Source organism: Haliotis rubra, unplaced genomic scaffold, assembly GCF_003918875.1.
Source record: "Haliotis rubra isolate DU_JTF1 unplaced genomic scaffold, ASM391887v1 Scf507, whole genome shotgun sequence".
Taxonomy (NCBI): domain Eukaryota; kingdom Metazoa; phylum Mollusca; class Gastropoda; order Lepetellida; family Haliotidae; genus Haliotis; species Haliotis rubra.
In genome coordinates, this window is record NW_025767199.1 from 717,522 (window position 1) to 736,362 (window position 18,841).

At 36.0% G+C, this 18,841-nt stretch overlaps 1 protein-coding gene across 1 annotated transcript in view; it reads right to left on the bottom strand.

Annotated features, from left to right (window-relative positions):
- Positions 1 to 18,841, bottom strand: part of LOC124292103 (PH domain leucine-rich repeat-containing protein phosphatase 2-like) — a 65,909-nt gene that overhangs the window by 37,726 nt on the left and 9,342 nt on the right. Inside the window, 1 exon segment of the mRNA XM_046729145.1 lies at positions 11,413 to 11,527. The gene's annotated coding sequence lies outside the window, so the exon portion shown is untranslated.

Here is an 18,841-nt window from a genome sequence, read left to right on the forward strand (position 1 = left end):
CAGCAGTCGAGGCTTTCATCTACATGAAACTATGTAATTATCTTTCCAAAATACTTAAGGTGAATATAAGTACTGCATCATCAGAAATATAAACCTGTGTAATAATCGTTCTAAAAATACTTATAAGGTGATAGTACTACTGTATTCAAAATAGGTTAAAGCAACAAAAAGACAATTTTGAATAAATAAATAAATAAATAAATAAATAAATAAATAAATAAATAAATAAATAAATAAATAAATAAATAAATAAATAAATAAATAAATAAATAAATCGGTTGTTGTTTTTGTTCCTGTTGTGGTACTGCATTAGCCTAACACAGTAGGTGAGTGAATGTCTTTTTATGCAGATATCTGAAATTAAAACATCCTGATACCACCCCATGAGATGGATCCACACAATGTACTAGTGGTGTAAGGATTCATCGATAGCATCGATGTTCGCATCGTCAACTACGCGATACGAGTGCATCGATACAAAACACATTTAGGCAATATATCAGGATATTTATATCGCAAGGGTCCACGATACATCGATGTATCGCCACAAGAGACGATATATCCCAATACAACTTCAATACTAGTTAAAGTTGTAAGGAGTATTGCATTAGGAATAGGAAGGGAGTCTCTTTGAAATTCTGCTGAATTTTAAAAATAAATTGAACCTTTTAGGAATTTGTTTGTGTCTGTTGTCTTTGTTACATGGACAAAGGAGTTGGTGTATAAGTGAAAGAGTGTGAACATTTTTCAAACTCGATGAACTGTAGAATACTTGTCTTTAAGTAATTGAAATATGAACATTTGTGGAATTGAACATTTGTGGAAAGCATGAATTATAATTGGCTTGAAGGTTATGATATATTTTATAGCCCTGCAATCAAGCTATCAGACTATGGCAGACATTCCGGTGGTGTTTGTATATGTATCCACCATGGTCTTAGAAACTTATGCGAACAAATAACAACTGATCTCGATAACTTTCTATGTCTCAAACTTGCTAAGGAATTGTTTTCTCTAGATAAAGACGTCAACCTGATATGTACATACATCCCTCCAACAGGATCAACTTACTATAAACATAAGACTTATAACTGTAATATTGAACAACTAGAACAATATCTTTTAGATAACCTTCAAGGCATGACTGAGTGTCATACTCTTATTTGTGGCGACTTCAACGCACGTACAGGTAAAGAAAATAACTTGACTTTGTCTAATGATGATGATGTGAATAATGTATTTCATGATGTTGATGATGACGACTACCCTATTGAAGATCGTACTTCCCATGATAATGTTATTAACGGTTTTGGTAGATTGTTGTTAGACTTATGTTATGCCTTCAAACTGTTCATAGTGAATGGTAGAGTACACGGAGACGAACAAGGCGAATATACATACAATGGCTAGCAGGGTTCCAGTGTCAACGATTATTTTGTTTGCTCACCTGACTTTTTCCCATTTATACATATGTTAAATGTTGGTGAAAGGGTGGAATCTGATCATTTACCGTTGGAATTGACTTGCCAATTAGCAGATATGATAAATATGAGTGACGGTTGTACAGATGTCTATTCTAAAGAAAGATATATCTGGACGAGTATTTTAGTAAAACATATTTAGATAATTTGCAGAATAATATTACTTCTTACTTAACATCTCCTGTCAAAACTTGATTGTGATCTGAACGGTGCTTTAGATGATTTTGTCCACGTTATACTAGAATCAGCAGAATGTATGAAGAAAACATTTAAGTCAAACAAACAGAGCAGTAAGCCAACAGTAGATAAAGACTGCAGGACTGCTAGACGAGATGCTCGCAAAGCACTGAGAAGTTTTCGGTTTAGACGCACTGAGAGTAACAGACAATATTTTTGCAAAATGAGAAATAGATACAAAACTTCATGTAGAATATATAACGGTAGGTTGCGTAATCAAAACCTAAGAAGACTTAATGAGTGTGTCCATAATCCCGCTTAAATTTTGGAAACAAATCCGTTCCTTTAGAAATCGAACTAATCCCAAAATAAATATTTCCAAACCTGAGTGGTTGATTCATTTTAAGAGAGTGTTCTCAAATGATTCTATTCTTCAGAACGATAACATTGTTTTTGATGATGATGTTCGTGGATCTCAATCTTGATATGGAATATGAAAGTATCGATAAATTGATTTTAGAAACACAAATTTCTGATGATGAAATTAAAAATGTGATTACTCATTTAAAGAGTGGTAAGGCAGCTGGACCTGACAACGTTGTGATTGAAATGATAAAATGTTCTCAGGTCGAAGTTAATGCCCTTCCCACGGAAATGTTTTAATTCTATATTTGACAAAGGTGTATTTCCAGATAACTGGTCTCGCTCAATTATTGTTCCATTACATAAAAAGGAGCTTTAGACAACCCGGATAACTATAGAGGTATATCGTTAATGAGTATTTTAGGCAAGGTATTTACAACCATATTAAATAACAGAATTTCAAATTGGTCAAATATGAGAAACCTGATTCCCGAATGCCAAGCGGGTTTTAGGAAAGAATATTCAACTGCAGATCATATTTTCACATTATATGCCATAATCCAAAAAATGTCTTTCAAGTAAGCACAAATTATATGTTGCTTTTGTTGATTTCAAGAAAGCTTTTGACTCTGTAGATCATTCCAAATTGTGGTATTGTTTAAAAAAATCTGGTTTACAAGGAAAAATGTATAATATTCTAAAGTCAATGTATTCTAACATAAAATCGTGTAATGCGTTGTGGTAATGATGTAACCGACTTCTTTGATTGTCCCATAGGGTTACGACAGGGCTGTATCTTAAGTCCAATGTTGTTTCTTTCTTTATAAGTGAACTGTATTACGATATTACAATCTCTGGTAAACACGGCGCTCAAATGTTTCCTGATATGCTTGAAATTTTCATCCTACTTTTGCTGATGATGTGATCTTGGTGTCCGATACTATTATTGGCTTACAAAATCAACTCAATATCTTAGAACGTTACACAAACGACTGGAAACTCTTTGTTAATTTTCGAGAAAACAAATATTGTAATCTTCAGAAGAGGCGGTCCCGTCGCTTCAAAAGAGAAATGGTTTTTCAATGGCAAGTTACTGACTATATCGCTAATCACTATACCTACCTTGGTCTTATGTTTTCTCACACGATGAATTTTAAAAAGTGTTCTTTATTTGCAATCACGTGCAAAGAAGGCTTTCATAAATGTTATGTCTGTTTCTCAGAATATAGGTGCCTTCACTCCAAACATATTTTTCAAACTATTTGATTCACAAATTCAACCGACATGCTTTATGGGTCAGAAGTTTGGGGGTTTCAGCCAAGAATGTCTTGAGAAACTTCATCTCTTAGCTTGTAAAAGATTTCTAAATGTTGGACAAGCAACGCTAAAATTGTATGGTTTATGGGGAATGTGGGAGATTTCCAGTTTATATAAATTCACAAATCAGATGTTTGAAGTATTGGCTTAAGATTCTGGAAATGCATGAACAACGAATACCTAAAATAGCTTATAATATGCTTGTTCATCTTGATAGCATGGGCAAGACAACTTGGGCTTCACATATTAGAAATCTTTTATTTTCCCATGGCTTTGGATTTGCATGGTTAAATCAGACAGTGGGTAATGTAACTCTGTTTCTTAAACGCTTTCGAGAACAGTCAATTAATATGTTCTATCAAGAATGGCATTCGACTCTCTCGAAATAGTTCAAGGTATGATCTATATAGGTCCTTTAAGAGCCTTATCCAACCAGAAATATATTTATCTGTATTGACATCAAGAAATATCAGACGACATTTGTTCAGTCTCACTAGGTTTATTAGATTTAAGTATTAATAAAGGTAGAAGATTGTCTATAGACAGAAATATGAGAATTTGTCCATTATGCACTTCATCTATTGAAGATGAAATTCATTTTATATTTGTATGTCCATATTATGATGATCTTAGAAGAAAATATATTTCAAGTAATTATCTATCAAAATATCCAACAATAGCCTTTGTCTCAATTCTCACTTCCAGAAATGAAACTGTTATCCGCAACCTTTCTCTATTTGTAAAACATGCTGTTGTCTTGAGAAATGATAGGTTATCTAAGCAATAACCATTATAATTGCCATTGTATTATGTACTGTAATTATGTATTTGTATGTAACTCCTTGTATATGGGCCGGAGGCCTTGAATACAATAAACTTGACTTGACTTGACTTGAAATATGTTTTAGTTGTCTGACAAATAACACCATTTATTAACAACTATGAACGATGTCTTAGCTTTGTTAAGAAAGAGAACAAAGAGAAGATTAAATTAAGAAAGCATACTTAAGAGCTTTTTTTCAGTGATTCTGAATTCTGATATAAATTACATTCAATTGTTTGTGACAGCATCGGTGCAGAAACACACCTTCCCAAAGGAAACTTCCGTTTCAAACTTACATATGTTAGATCAAAGTATACTGAATATGTTTGACTGTACTTTAAAAGCATTAAAGGCTGAAACTTTATTAAATGAACAGCTTTTTAAATGTGTGTGTGTGAATGTAACACAAGATCTGCTGTATAACAAATAAAGATTCAGTCATTTTATCTATCATTTATGTTCAGCTATTAGAAATTGTAAAGTATCGGGATACGTATCGTATCGCCATCTTTGTATCGTGATGATAATTGTCTCGCAGGTTCCTTACCAAATACTTTCATGATATATCGTCTCGCCTAATTAAACTGGTATCGGGATATATCGTCTTGCCACTTAGACAACGATACACAGCTCTACAATGTACCCATGTAGAGAATCAATCTCTCATGACTAGTGAATGTTACAGGCTACCAAACAGTCTGCCTAACACATCTGACATGTACAAATAAGCAAAAACAAACACTACCTTGATGGTATCTCCACATTTAAACATCACTTTCTTTTCTACTGTGTTGGTTGGCGGTGGGGTAGCCTAGTGGTTAAAGTGTTCGCTCATCACACTGAAGACCCAGGTTCTATTCCCCACATGGGTACAGTGTGTGAAGCCCGTTTCTGGTGTACCCTACCATGATATTGCTGGAATATTGCTAAAGCGGCTTAAAACTAACTAACTAACTCACTCACTCTACTATGCTGGGGGCATGACTTGCCCCATCGTCTAAAGCACCATAATACGAGTACACTTTTCAGAGTTGAGACCCTAAAGCAAGCTATCATCATGGGTTCATATCCCCAATTTTCCCTGATTGTTTCTAGGATTGCCTTCATGAAGATGGTGGTGCTGACAGCTTGGAGAGAAGGGCTCCCTGTTCATAACCTGGCTAAGACCTGCATCCCTGCTTTTCTGCCACATCAAACTTAAGTACTGTTCAAAGTTGCATTAATTCAAGCTCACTCACCAGCTCTTTACAAGTCCGCAGTTAATACACCCAAGCATTAATACACCTCATATTGAATACAAAATATGTAAATATTATTGTCATGAAGGAAGGGTCAACATCAACATGGAAGTGTGTGTGTGTGTGTTTGTCTGAGTGATGTGCAGCAGGTGGGTTGGACTTGGAATAACAAAACAAGGGATTATTTTAAAGGAAGGGGCTGTTTGTTTCATTTAATTCATTTAATTTCCCTCTTGTCTCTTAACTGAGACAATGACCAAGGAAGTACACATAGCAAAGTCTTTTATAGTCTTATCTACCTGTATCTAGAATGTACATCATAAGTATTTTGAGAATTCAAAATCTGTTACACTGTAATTGACAATCAAATTTTAGATCTGTTTGTTTCATTTAATTCATTTACTTGTATCTTTGTCAATAGAGACATAGAAATTGTTAAAGAAGAAGAGAATTCAGTACATAAAATCTTGTCATTTATTTGTCACAGAGAAGGTGTCATTTATTTGTCATAGAGAAGGTGTTCATAAAATGTTTCAAGACACCACTGTAGCAAGTGATAATTCTGTTTGCAACATTTTAATGTTACCAAATATTTGTTGTTTATAATTATTCATATTTATGAATTTAAGAGCAAAACCATTGTCATTTTGTAAATTGGTATTAATATTAAAAAAGATAATTCTGTTTGCAAAAAGGTTCACATTTGATACTATGGACAATGATGAAGCCTAACATACAGGTATCCCATTTACAACAGCCACAATGTCTCAGTCACCTCAGGAGTGGTGTGGCAAACCTAAAGTTTGTCATAAGTATTCCATAAATAGTTTCTATAAAGCATTTTCTTATAGATTTGAAATATGCTTTGGAAATTACATATTCAAGGGAAAAGGTTTAAGTATCTAGAAGCACTAATGTTAGATTTACAATAGAAAAAATATATATATTATTTCACGTTGAAGTCTATAAACCAGTAGTCCCTGACCACATGGACCTGTATGGCTTATTTGTAAAACCATGGTTATCAATGATGAATAAAAAAAAAGCATTCCATAATTTTATGTATGGGAAGAATGATTTGCCAAAGAGTGGTTCCAATTTGACTGTACAAGTGCAAATTACCACAAAATGCTTACAGCCAAGTACAAATATCCCATGTGACAACCACTGTGGTGTGCAACCTACTGTATTAACTCTACCTGTGTGAAGTGTTAGGTAAATATGTCTATCAAGGTAGGCAATGAAAATTCAGATTGTGAAAAGAAGACACTAGATCAAATATTGGACAACAAATAATCAAATGTTTGAACACACAAGAATTCCATGTTGACTTGATAAATGCTAACCACGCTCACCTTACATCCTTCATTGAAAGCATTTCATGAAATACATTTAAACATATAGCCCCTTAAATATTTGATAATAGCTATATGATACGGCAAGATAAAAAAAGTATGTGAATGTTAGCTAGTTAACATGCAGTCTCTACAGATTTCCATATGCGATGAGTTGTGAGACTGATTTATGAATACAGGTGTTGTGCAAGGAGCTTCACTTTCATCCCATGCTTTCAGTGTAAGTTGTGGATCAGTGCCTGGAGACAAAGTGTTTTCCATGTTGTACTCATTTATGATCCAACAGCTTTTGTCCCACTGAGAAATGTTGGAGAAGATCTGTGTATAATGTGTCTTGGTTGACATGTTGCCTTCGAGAGGTCTGAAATACTGTCTGTGTCATTCTGTGATGAAAGCTGCAGAATAATACAGTTATCACACACAGAACAAGTGATTATTGTACTGTTATGATGAATTATCATCTCATTGTTGCTCATTATTATATTTATGTGTTAAAATGTTTTTTCTTCATGTTATTTTATCATGCTGTCATTCTTCATTCACAAACAAAATACTTGACTGTTGTCTCAAACTAATATTTTTCACATGCAACAATTTCTGAATAAAAATAATGTATTGTACATTAAGTCAGTGTGAAGGTCTGTCAAAGACAGGGTGGAATGACCCAACTGTTAGTATTCAGTTGACAGTTGAAAATGAAAGAATTCACCCATCCTGATAGCTCGCTGCTCAATAGTTTTGTTCATGAGACAAGTTTCAACTTATTTGTCCTTTTTCTGCAGCCAGAAAACAACCCTGCAGATTGACAGTATCTGTGTATTGTCTCTGAAGTGAGATAAGGGATTTATTCCCAAATATATATATCACTGCCAAGTATGTGATATATATTAATAACAAATCTCTGTCAAAAGATTCTTGATATCTCAAATGACATTTAAGTATTTTGCATAAATACTACAATATTCCATTGTAATAATCATATGATTCCATTCTAAAATGTTGTTTAAACATTAAGTCTCTTTAGTCCCACATAGTTGACACTGTCTCTCATTCAAATTCCAATCCCTTTATTCCAATGACATTCCTTACCTTAACATACGTCACATCAGCTGAGTGTTCCAACAATAATATACTGATATCATTCCCTTTCTACCCAGCACACATAGCAAAGATTAGAGATATCCTCCCCAACCTGTTTACAATTTCTAGGAAGTATCAGTGACAAAAGAGTTGTCGGCCCGTCCACCCCTAACCTTCCATTAGACCAAAGGGACACTGGGGATGTAATTTACTCAGAACAGACCAATATTTACTTGAAACCCCAGCTGACATCTCTCCATACCTCTCAAACACGCCACACAAATATGTATAATCACAAAAATAAAGACGAGCACTTTCTACACGGACAGGCAAGACGATGGGGGTCAACAAAAATGAAAACAAGAAGTTTGAGTCTTTGTGTTTTGGAAACATTCTCTAAATTCCAAATGGTTTTGTCTTTCATTTAAATGGTGCAAGAAAAGTGTGGTTGTTAAAGTCATATATATTTGAGGAGGACACTGAAATGCTAGATATACAAGTCTATATCTGATGAGGATGTTTCAGTAGCTTGACCTTCTACCGAACAACCACTTATCATCTTTTTATGAATCTAAGGCCAGACCAATTGTATTTCTTGTTTCACAGATTTTTGTCCTCAGAAAACCTTAAGGCAGGAGGTGAAAAAAATAAAAATAAAATCACCAGTTAAAGTAATATTCCTTCTAAATATTAAAATTATTTTGCTTCTGGCAATTTATGAAGTGTATATGGGGCAAAAAATAATCCAAAACATTTTTTCTAGTAAGTTTACATTTTTGGCCAATAAAAACATAAGGATATTATTTTTTGAGCGGGGAAAATCAAATTTTTTTTCATATTATTAAAAAAATACGACCGCCGGATCCGCAAAACAAGAAATAAAATTGGTCTGACCTAATATATAAATAAACCTTTCAAGAAAACACTGCTTTATTTTCGCATAGAGTAAGTCTAGTGTTTCTGACTTAAATGGATCACTGGAAATCAGTAATTACAGTAAGTAAGCTTGCCCTGCCATACTCCTAAAAATCTGTTTTACAACTGAAACTTTTTCTAACTCATTAATACAAAACGATTATTTATAAAAGTTATTTAAAATCAATGATAATGATAAAATCTGTCAAAGGTAATAAATTCAATTTTAAAGTATTGATATCCACAGTTTGTTAAAAAATATACTATAAGACTGTAGGTAGATACAAGTGATAACAACTTTGTTTGAGTGACCTAAATCTCTAATCTACTTCAAACAAACACTTAGAAACATCACCTAAACCATTCACTACATTTGAACCAAGAATACTTATCATACCAAAAATAATGAATAAACATTGAGGAAACTTGGTATAGAGTGTACACAGTGTTACAGTGTATAGATCAGAATAAATAATCCTGGACTCAAGAGGTCAATCTAGGCTTAAGATAAGACAGTCATTTGTCATAGCGAATCTGACAGGACGATACTAGATGAAATCTCTATAAAAGATAGCTAGATCTCTGGACCCCATTCCCATGAATGAACTTAGCTTTAAGATAATCATAACTCCCAGAAATTAACATTATTTATAAGAAGCATAGCTGTAAGATTGGTCTGTGGAACTGGGCACTGAGAGGGACTTGCTTGACATTGGGATGGGGAGGAGTTGGATGAAAGATGGGGTGAGGTAAATAGCTGCACTCATTTTCTTAGTGATCTTTTAGCTCATAGCGAGAGACTCAAACCCGTGATCTGGGTTAGAAATTATCTTCAACAACCCATGCAAGGTGACTAATGGGATCGGATGGTCAGGCTCGCTGACACATGTCATTGTATTCCAGTTGCATAGATGTTGTTGATCACTCGATTGTCTAGTCCAGATTTGATTATTTACAGTCGCCGCCATATAGCTGGAATATTATCTGAGTGAGGTGTTAAATGATAAACAATAGACACTCATGATGGAAGCACCTGTTGAAAATGTAAACTGTCCACAGGTATATCTTACAAAATCAATGACCACAAGACTACCCCACTGCCCCTAATGATCATAATCCAATATTCAACATCCAAGAGTCTGGGACATACAGATACTTGCATTGATGAAAGAGACATATGAAATACAGCCTGAGGTTAAACAGTCCTTTGGCGCTGGCAATGTAATTACTAGCCACTGCTTATTAAGCATACAAGATGATACCCCAGAACCATGATTTGTTAATAAGGAAATTTGCTAATCAAAACGATTTCACCAGGAGAGCTACCATCCAGATTAAATTAATTTCTCATGTACAGTACTTCCCACCTACCTCGACCGCCTCCGTGTGTGTATGTAGTGGTTAGAGCGTCCGCCCGGAGAGCGGAAGGTCGCGGGTTCGATCCCCGACCGCGTCATACCAAAAGACGTTAAAATATGATACTTGTTGGTCCCTGCCTGGCGCTCGGCATTAATGGGTACAACAAGGACTGGTCGGCTCGGAGTCAGTGGGCTAGCACTATAAAACCAGCTTAAGTCTGGGCTAGTACAAGCAGACACGCATACACATACACACGCATGCACGTCGTCATATGAGCGAAATATTCTCAAGCATGACGTTAAACCCCATATCACCTCACCTCCCACCTACCTCAGTGTGTGTGAACTATAACCAACAGTGACCATGCTATCCCAAGTCCTGTCAGAATCATCTGATGAAGACGTGCATCAATGAAAGCAAGTCCTCCCACCTTCCTGACAGGGTGGCCCACTGACTCAGTGTGTATGTATAGGATATAATAAGCACATACACCTACCAGGGATTGACGACTCTGACTCAGGTCTGTCCTATTCATGGCTTGTTTCAATCTCATTAAAACTGCTCTATGATATATAAAAGATTTTCTTTGAATTCAAGTGTAGAATCTATTGTTGGTTTTGTCCAACTTGTGTTTCCAGAAGGCAGACAAGGGCAGCTTACTTATAACCAGACATAATTACAGATACAGAAGTGTACAGTCATGTGTTGTGATTATTTATATGAATTATTGTTAAATCCATTTTCCAGCTCGTTTTTCTATGTTTGTTTCTGAATTTTTTGGGGCAAATAAGAAAATTTTAACGTAAACGCCAGTGAATATTCAGTCTCCAGTATCCATACATGGAGACAGATAACACTTGGAATAAAAAATAGCAGTGAAAATCATAATGAAAAATACCTGGTAATCTGTGATAAAGTGTTTGTGAAAAAATAAACACATTTCTCCTCTATTAACATTCTTGTTCTGCATCTTTTTCACCACGGAAAATAATATTTTCTTGAACAAAAAACCCTAATTAAATGCGTGCCTCAGCTCATGAACTTTTTCTATCACACTAAAAGTAAAACTTCTATTTCATGAAAAATGTAAACAATAGTCTTGAAATATTTCAAAAGATAATCTGAAGAAAACAATCCCTCAATTTCAAAGTCAGCAATGGGTTTTGTTGACATGAGATTATCTCTGTGTGTCAACATACCTCACTTCAATAAGATGTCTCACATGCCAACTATCGAAGAAAGGATCATATTGAACAAAAGACAGATATGAAATCTTGTTGCGACAAAGACCTACAGTGACATACCTCAGTTTGTTATTGCACTGTATTATTTCAGAGTCTCCGACAATTCATGCATGACAAGATGAACGGCTGAGTCATAATATCATCAAAGCTCCATCGCAGGGTCATCGGAGATGCACTGTGAGAATAGATCAAACCATCACCACCAATAACTCACTTCACAAAAATTTAGACAATCTGGTTCAATTTCACAGTGACCTGGCATGAGCTGTAACCTCGAAACACCATCCCCAGTTATCAACGGTACAGTGTGTCAACGAAAGCATACCACCCGTAAGTCACCATACAAAAATGTACACAATCCGGATCAATTTCATGCTGAGGTGGAAATGGCATCCACAAAACTCCATCCATAGTTTGTTTGGCAAATATGAAACAAAATACAACTAAACACAAACACCTTAAGCACAGTTGGGTTATTCGGGTTCAGTTTAAAAGTAAACCGAAAAAGTTGCGGAACTATTTGCTGTTACTAAATACAAGTGTTGAAGGTTTTATACAGAGGCTGTAATATCATCCCGATTCAGGACCGTGATGGCTTGTCTCCTCAATGGACGACTGGAGCATCTGGCTGTCAAAGGGTCTCCTTGGCAGGGTAGAATGCTTTTGTCACATTCAATACAAATAGCCTTTAAAAAGAATCTGTCTCTATAGAACTGGTCCGGTTTAGGTTCTGACAATTGTGAATAGGGAAGAGGAGTCTTTAACAGCTTCAGCTCTAATTGTCACAGTTTGGGCACAAATGCCCCCTGTTGTAGGTCCAAGGCAAAGTGTGGACACATTTTACCTCTTGAGGAAAATATAATTTGAAATGAGACACTGACTGACAGAGGATGCTTTGTCAGTGGAATGTTCAGTACCTCTTGTGATTTGTTGGCAATAGCAATGTTGTCATGGCGATGTGTATGACGAGAGGAAACAGTGTGTCCTATATGACACTCAGAGTGATCGGTTGTGTGGTGGAGAGGTAAAGTTAAATAAATAAATTGAAAAGATATCTACTGTACCATTATATCATGTATGAATTACTCTGATAATAATAATAATGGCTATTTATAAAGCGCCTGTTTCGACACACTTGTGCTTCTCAAAGTGCAAATGCATTATTACCCTTGATAACCCAAACTGCCTGTGAGGCGTGAGAAGATCAATATGATATTTTAATACTTACATGAACTATTTGTGTGATTGTTTCAATTGGCTGCTTTCCATTTAGAGGCTGGGTTGTCTTACCATTATAGCCATACTGCTGTCTTAATATTGCAAGTAATATATTACTCTTTGTCATATCTTCTGTCATTTATCGTATATTAAAGGTATAAGATCAAATTTTATTAAAACAAATATACTGAGAGAAACAAATAAAGGAACACAGGAAAATGCAAGTTATCCTTTAATATTTTCCAGTTTTCATCACCAACTTTGAATAGTGCTGTGAGAGGAAATCTGAGAATAAACATAAAGGATCACTGCCATGAAGTGGTGTTCCCTTATTTGTTTCCCTCAGTATATTTTGAAAGGCCAAACCATTTCTAATTATGATGATGTTGAGACAACATGTGAACATAAACAACCAGCAAGAGAACAAACAAAATCCACAACAATTCAGCTGTAAACATAGTCTCTGTGGCCGTGTGTAGGTGTGGGGGTGGGGTAGCCTAGTTCGCTCATCATGCCTAGGACCTGGGTTTGATTCCCCACATGGGTACAATGTGTGAAGCCCATTTCTGATGTCCCCACCGTGATATTGCTGGAATATTGCTGAAAAGTGGCGTTAAACCATTTTCACTCACTCACTCACTCTGTGGCTTACATCTACTGTTACTGTTAACACCAGGTGATAACAAGCCAAATTAAGCAGTCACTTTGTAGACCTGTGTGAATCATGAAGAACACATCTTCACATCACAAATGGCCCACGCACTACGTACTACAGCATGTAAGACACACGCCCACCAGGGGGTGGCCAGCTGGATGAGGAGACGTAGAAGAGCACAATGGCTATAATTAGAGGTTGCTGTCGATAATGGAGCTCTATTGTTGTTGAGGGCACTCCATCTATCACATGGGGCCAGTGTAGGCCAAAGAAGGAGGTTCTGGGGACCATCGGGTTTTAGTGAGTGAGTGAGTTTTACACCACACTCAGCAATATTCCAGCTATATGGCAGCGGTCTGTAAATAATCGAATCTGGACCAGACAATCCAGTGATCAACAGCATGAGCATCGATCTACGCAATTGGGAACCGATAACATGTGTCAACCAAGTCAGCGAGCCTGACCACCCGATCCCGTTCGTCGCCTCTTACGACAGGCATGGGTTACTGAAGATCAATATTCTAATCCGGACCTTCATGGGTATCGAGTTTTAGAGTCTAAATATGAACAGTTTAAGATTTTTAGCTTTTCAAAACCAAACAGGAACATAGCTTTAAGGGAAAGGAGAGGTAAATTTTTGGTTTTGCAATTTATGTTTAGTAATTGTGTTATTTTAATTATTGACAGTATTATCACCAAATGAGGTGAGGTGAAATTGGGTTTTATGTCGTGCTTGAGAATATTTCGCTCATATGACGACGTGCATGCATGTGTATGTGTATGTGCGGCTGCTCGTACTAGCCCAGACTTAAGCTGGTTTTATAGTGCTAGCCCACTGAGATACCATGCCGCTGTGAAGCATGAATACCCCACTCAGACACATTATACTGACTCCGAGCCGACCAGTCCTTGTTGTACCCATTAATGCCCAGCGCCAGGCAGGGACCAACAAGTACTATATTTTAACGTCTTTTGGTATGACGCGGTCGGGGGTCGAACCTGCGACCTTCCGCTCTCCGGGCGGACGCTCTAACCACTACACCACGGAGGCGTTCTATTACCAAATGAATTAATCATGGTGTTGTATGTTTGCTATTAATATACCTGATCCATGGTAATATTTCAGAATTCTCCTATGTTCCATGGATCCATTAATGAAAACTTCACCTGATAACTCGACTTCTGCAGATTTTCTGCAGGTGTACGTGTTCAAACTGATAGCACTGGAATATTGCAACAATATAATGAGATCCACACATGTATATAGTTTGGTGTGATCATTGTTATACCTCTAAACTTTGAAATTACATATGAACATTTGTATCACATATCAGCTTCCAGTATGTGATGATGATTGTACTAGTACTTGTACTATATGTAGAGTACAACTTAACAGTTGAATTATCTGTGGATATCTGTATCTTGTAGTAATATCTGAATGTATGATTATTATTGTATACTACATATACTGTGCATACTACGACCCAACCTGTGAATTATGAAAATCTGTATCATGTATTAACTTCTGACTGTATAACCATTGTATTATGTAACATGTCAACAATATACATGGGAAATAAAAATACTTTTAAAAAATTAAAATGTTATACCTCTATTGAGTGCAAATAAAAATACTTTAACTCTATTCAAAGTTTAGGTCCAAAACACAATTGTCAAGCCCCTATCAAATATCATGTAGTCACAGCTTATTGGCTTCAGCCACCATCAACATGGGGTTTTGTTTTCGTTTGCCCATCAATTTTTCAAATTTCATGTGTAGAACAAATATGTATCAATATATATAATTTTATGAAATACTTCATCTTCTACTTACTGCCATCCTGGATTCAGTGGTGTAAAATATACTCATGGAAATGAATGATTGAACACATGAAGGTACAAATGTTCCTTTATTTATTCCCAGAATTTCACGCACAGTGCAATATATATCTTGTGAAGAAACCTGGAAAGAATATAGGAACACCTGTACTTACATGTGTTCCCCTATTCGTTTCCATGAGTATATCATCCCTGTTTGCTCACAGATAACTTCATAACATATTTAGACATCAATGTAAAGAGAGTACTATTATGATAGGGGTCTTGGGTCCAAGTGAGGGTTCTGGTGAAACCCATTATTTAACTGGCGTGCTGGTCTGCTTGTGGGGAATTAGCTCAGCAAAGAGTCCGAAGTCACAAGAAGCTAATTACAGTTTTATTAACAAGAACAAAATTAACATGGGGTGGCCACAGAGAGTTGGTACAACCCTTTGTGCTGAGGGTTAGAGATGACCTGTGTTGGGAGTCTAAACCCTACTGACAAACAAATGGAGTTGGTGACCATTTATCTAAAATTGAAACAATAGAAAGATTATGATTTGTTGAATGATACAAAATGGGTGTTCCCTATACTAACCAATGAAATACAGAATATGCGGTATGGGGTGTGTCCTACAAATGAAATGACCAGACAGGGAGAGTACTTAATCCTGCTAATCCTATTTCAACTGGCACTAATTGTGTTGACGCATGTCCTGGAAGCTTCCTAATTTAACTGGCACTAATTGTGCTGACATGTTGCTTGGATGGTTATGGTGTTACAATAGATGGCTTAATGACCCTAATTTAAAGTGTTTGCACAATATATTTTAATGGAGGTGATGACATGTTTACTTTATCAAAGCAGTTCATTAAATCGTCTAGACATTACTTTGTCTTACTGAAAGATTTGAGTCCTTGAAACCTTAGGCTAGGATTTATCTTGAACATCTGTGAAATTGTGCAGCCGTAACATATACCTTTTGCAATAGTATGTCTGTGAGATGAGTTTTACTACGTTTGACTGGAGTCTTTTCTAAGCTATTACTGATACATGATGAAACTAATATTCTATATTTATATTTTCCTAATATCTGAATCCCAATATATCGCTTGTAGTGGCCACAACTAACAATGAATCTTCGTATGAATTATTATTCCATGATAGTACACTGTTCCTAAATCTGTGTCACCAGACCAATATCTCCTCCATGTTTGTATACAGACAGGTGTGCCGTCCATGTACATTTTGCAATCGTGACATCCTTGGTAAACAAACAGGGTGAGTGTCCTACTCTATATATAGCACAAGTATTATGAAAACAGCCCTCACATCTTTCATATGAACCCAGAACTGTTGCCCCTGCTTATTCACAGACATGTAGAACGAGTGATTTGCTCTAGCAATACACCCACATGGGTATTATAGAACCGGACAATGATTTCAACAGTAAACAACTTGACTCCGTCCCGATCCGTTGATATGTGAACAAAGTTGGCTAATATATATGTGTATACTGAGAAGATATGTTGAATAGCCCAGTCCACTAACAATACCGCCTGTTTCATGCTGTGTTAAGATCTCAGTAAGCTTAAGACATTAATCATTTCATACCTCTAGCAGGGCTGTGATCATATCAGGGGTGATGACTTCCTTGATAGACGTGTTGATAATATCTCTGAAATCTGAAACCTGCGGTAATATGCAGGGCTTTACAAAGACGTAAGTAATTGATTACCAACCAAATTACTTACCTCCAAACTATAGATTACTATCATGTGTTACATGTTTTAGTACAGTAATTTCACCCAGTTAACACTAGTGTTGGGAATTGGTTGAAATCTCACAATTGATGATTGGTTCGATACCAATCATCAGTCAAAAAATTGGTTAGCGTCATTTTTTAGATTTTCCTATTCAGGTTGTAGTTGCAGATAAGCATAAAGAAAAAACATTTGGTTCTCTGTTGTTTTTGTTTTATTTAGAAACTGCACAAATTACATTTGCAAATTTCACATCCAGTGGAAAATGATTCAGTTCCAGTGTAACATAAACTTCCCAGATTCTTCAAGAAATATTCAGTCATGACTTTTCAGAAAGTGAATTGAGTTTTCTAAGAATTAAACACGTTTTCCGGCCCTGACAACGTCCTAGATATGTTCCATCATCAAGTATTTCAAACTCTATAACAGCGGTTCCAAAATCGCTTGTGTTTGATTATGAGAAAACGTGATCGATTGCTTGGTCGTTTGGCCACTGCGACCAATCTTCGATTATTTCAATTAATCGGAACACCACTAGTTGACACAATTATATTTCAGAACCATAATATGCATGAAATTATTTTTCCACCAAACTTGTGACTTTAACTTGTGGCATAAAAACACAAATTTGTAGACTTCCGTTATACTCTACTCAAAAGACTTAGTTAGTTCTACCTTGACGCCATCAACCTAAGACCTGGGTTCGATTCCCCACATGGGACCCATGAGTGAAACCCATTTCTGGTGTCCCCTGCCGTGATCTTGCTGGAATATTGCTAAAAGCGGCATAAAATTGAACTCACTCACTCACTCACTCAACCATTGCTCATGCTATCAATCTCTGGTTTGCAAGGTCCAAACTCCGTAACTGACAGGCTTTCATATCTTGGTTATTACTGTCAATAATCACTAAATGAATTCCACAACACAGGAGAAACCTGCCCCTCAACACTCTTGCCTAACACTGGTATATAGCGGTAGATGAAGTTGGGAGCAATCCTCAGTGTGAAGAAGGTGGAGACCATGCAGTTCAGGATAGACTGAAAATGTCTCTTATCTTTGTGTATGACATACAAATGATGTGAGAACTATTCTGAGGTCATAACACTAGTCCTGAAACAGTCTGTTTACGATTATATGAATTGGATCATTTATGTGAGTGAGTGAGTGAGTTATTATTTAACGTCACATCGGCAATATTTCAGCCATATTGTGACGAGAACATTCGATAATGAAATGAAATACATGTATGTTATAAAAACCTGCCAACGAAGGACAGTAAAACAACTAGAATATCACAGATATGTATGTAAAACTAGTAAGTAAACTAAAATATGGTACTTTTAAATGACAATACAATATAAAAACGGGCTATTGATCGCCAACAACTGAAGGTAGATCACCATACTAGGAACCATGGGGACTTACATTACTTTTGCTACCTGCATGGACCCTAGCTGGATTTACACCATCCCTTCAGCCATTGGCGACAGAAGAAATCTAGCCATAAATTAAAACACACATATTCTCACGATTAAAAACCTGGTACACTTAAACTGACTTGAAATGTTTTGGGACTTCACATTACCCTCTCAGGAGGACAATAATTTTACAATACTTCAACCCCCTTTGAGGGTACAGCCACTAACAATCTCAGTTACTAATTTAATTACCAATAATAAAATATTTATCTATTTACAAATCTGTTAACAAATCTAATTCTTTTAAAAATTCAACTATTAAATGATAATTAACATTATAAAAAGATCCTTCAATGTTTTGACATTAAAATACTTATCCTTGTGATGGAGTACTCAACACAGTCAAGCAAGACATGCTTGACCGTGATTCGTTCATCACAAAGGGATACATGGAGAGATCCTCACCTTTCAATAGGTATTCATCGCATTATATATGGGTAGGGTGGCCAATCACGACATCGTACATGCATATAATGACCTCTTCAAATCTGGACTGACAACCCAAGTAAGTGTAACCAATATAGGTTTTATTTCATGTAATTTATTGATACCT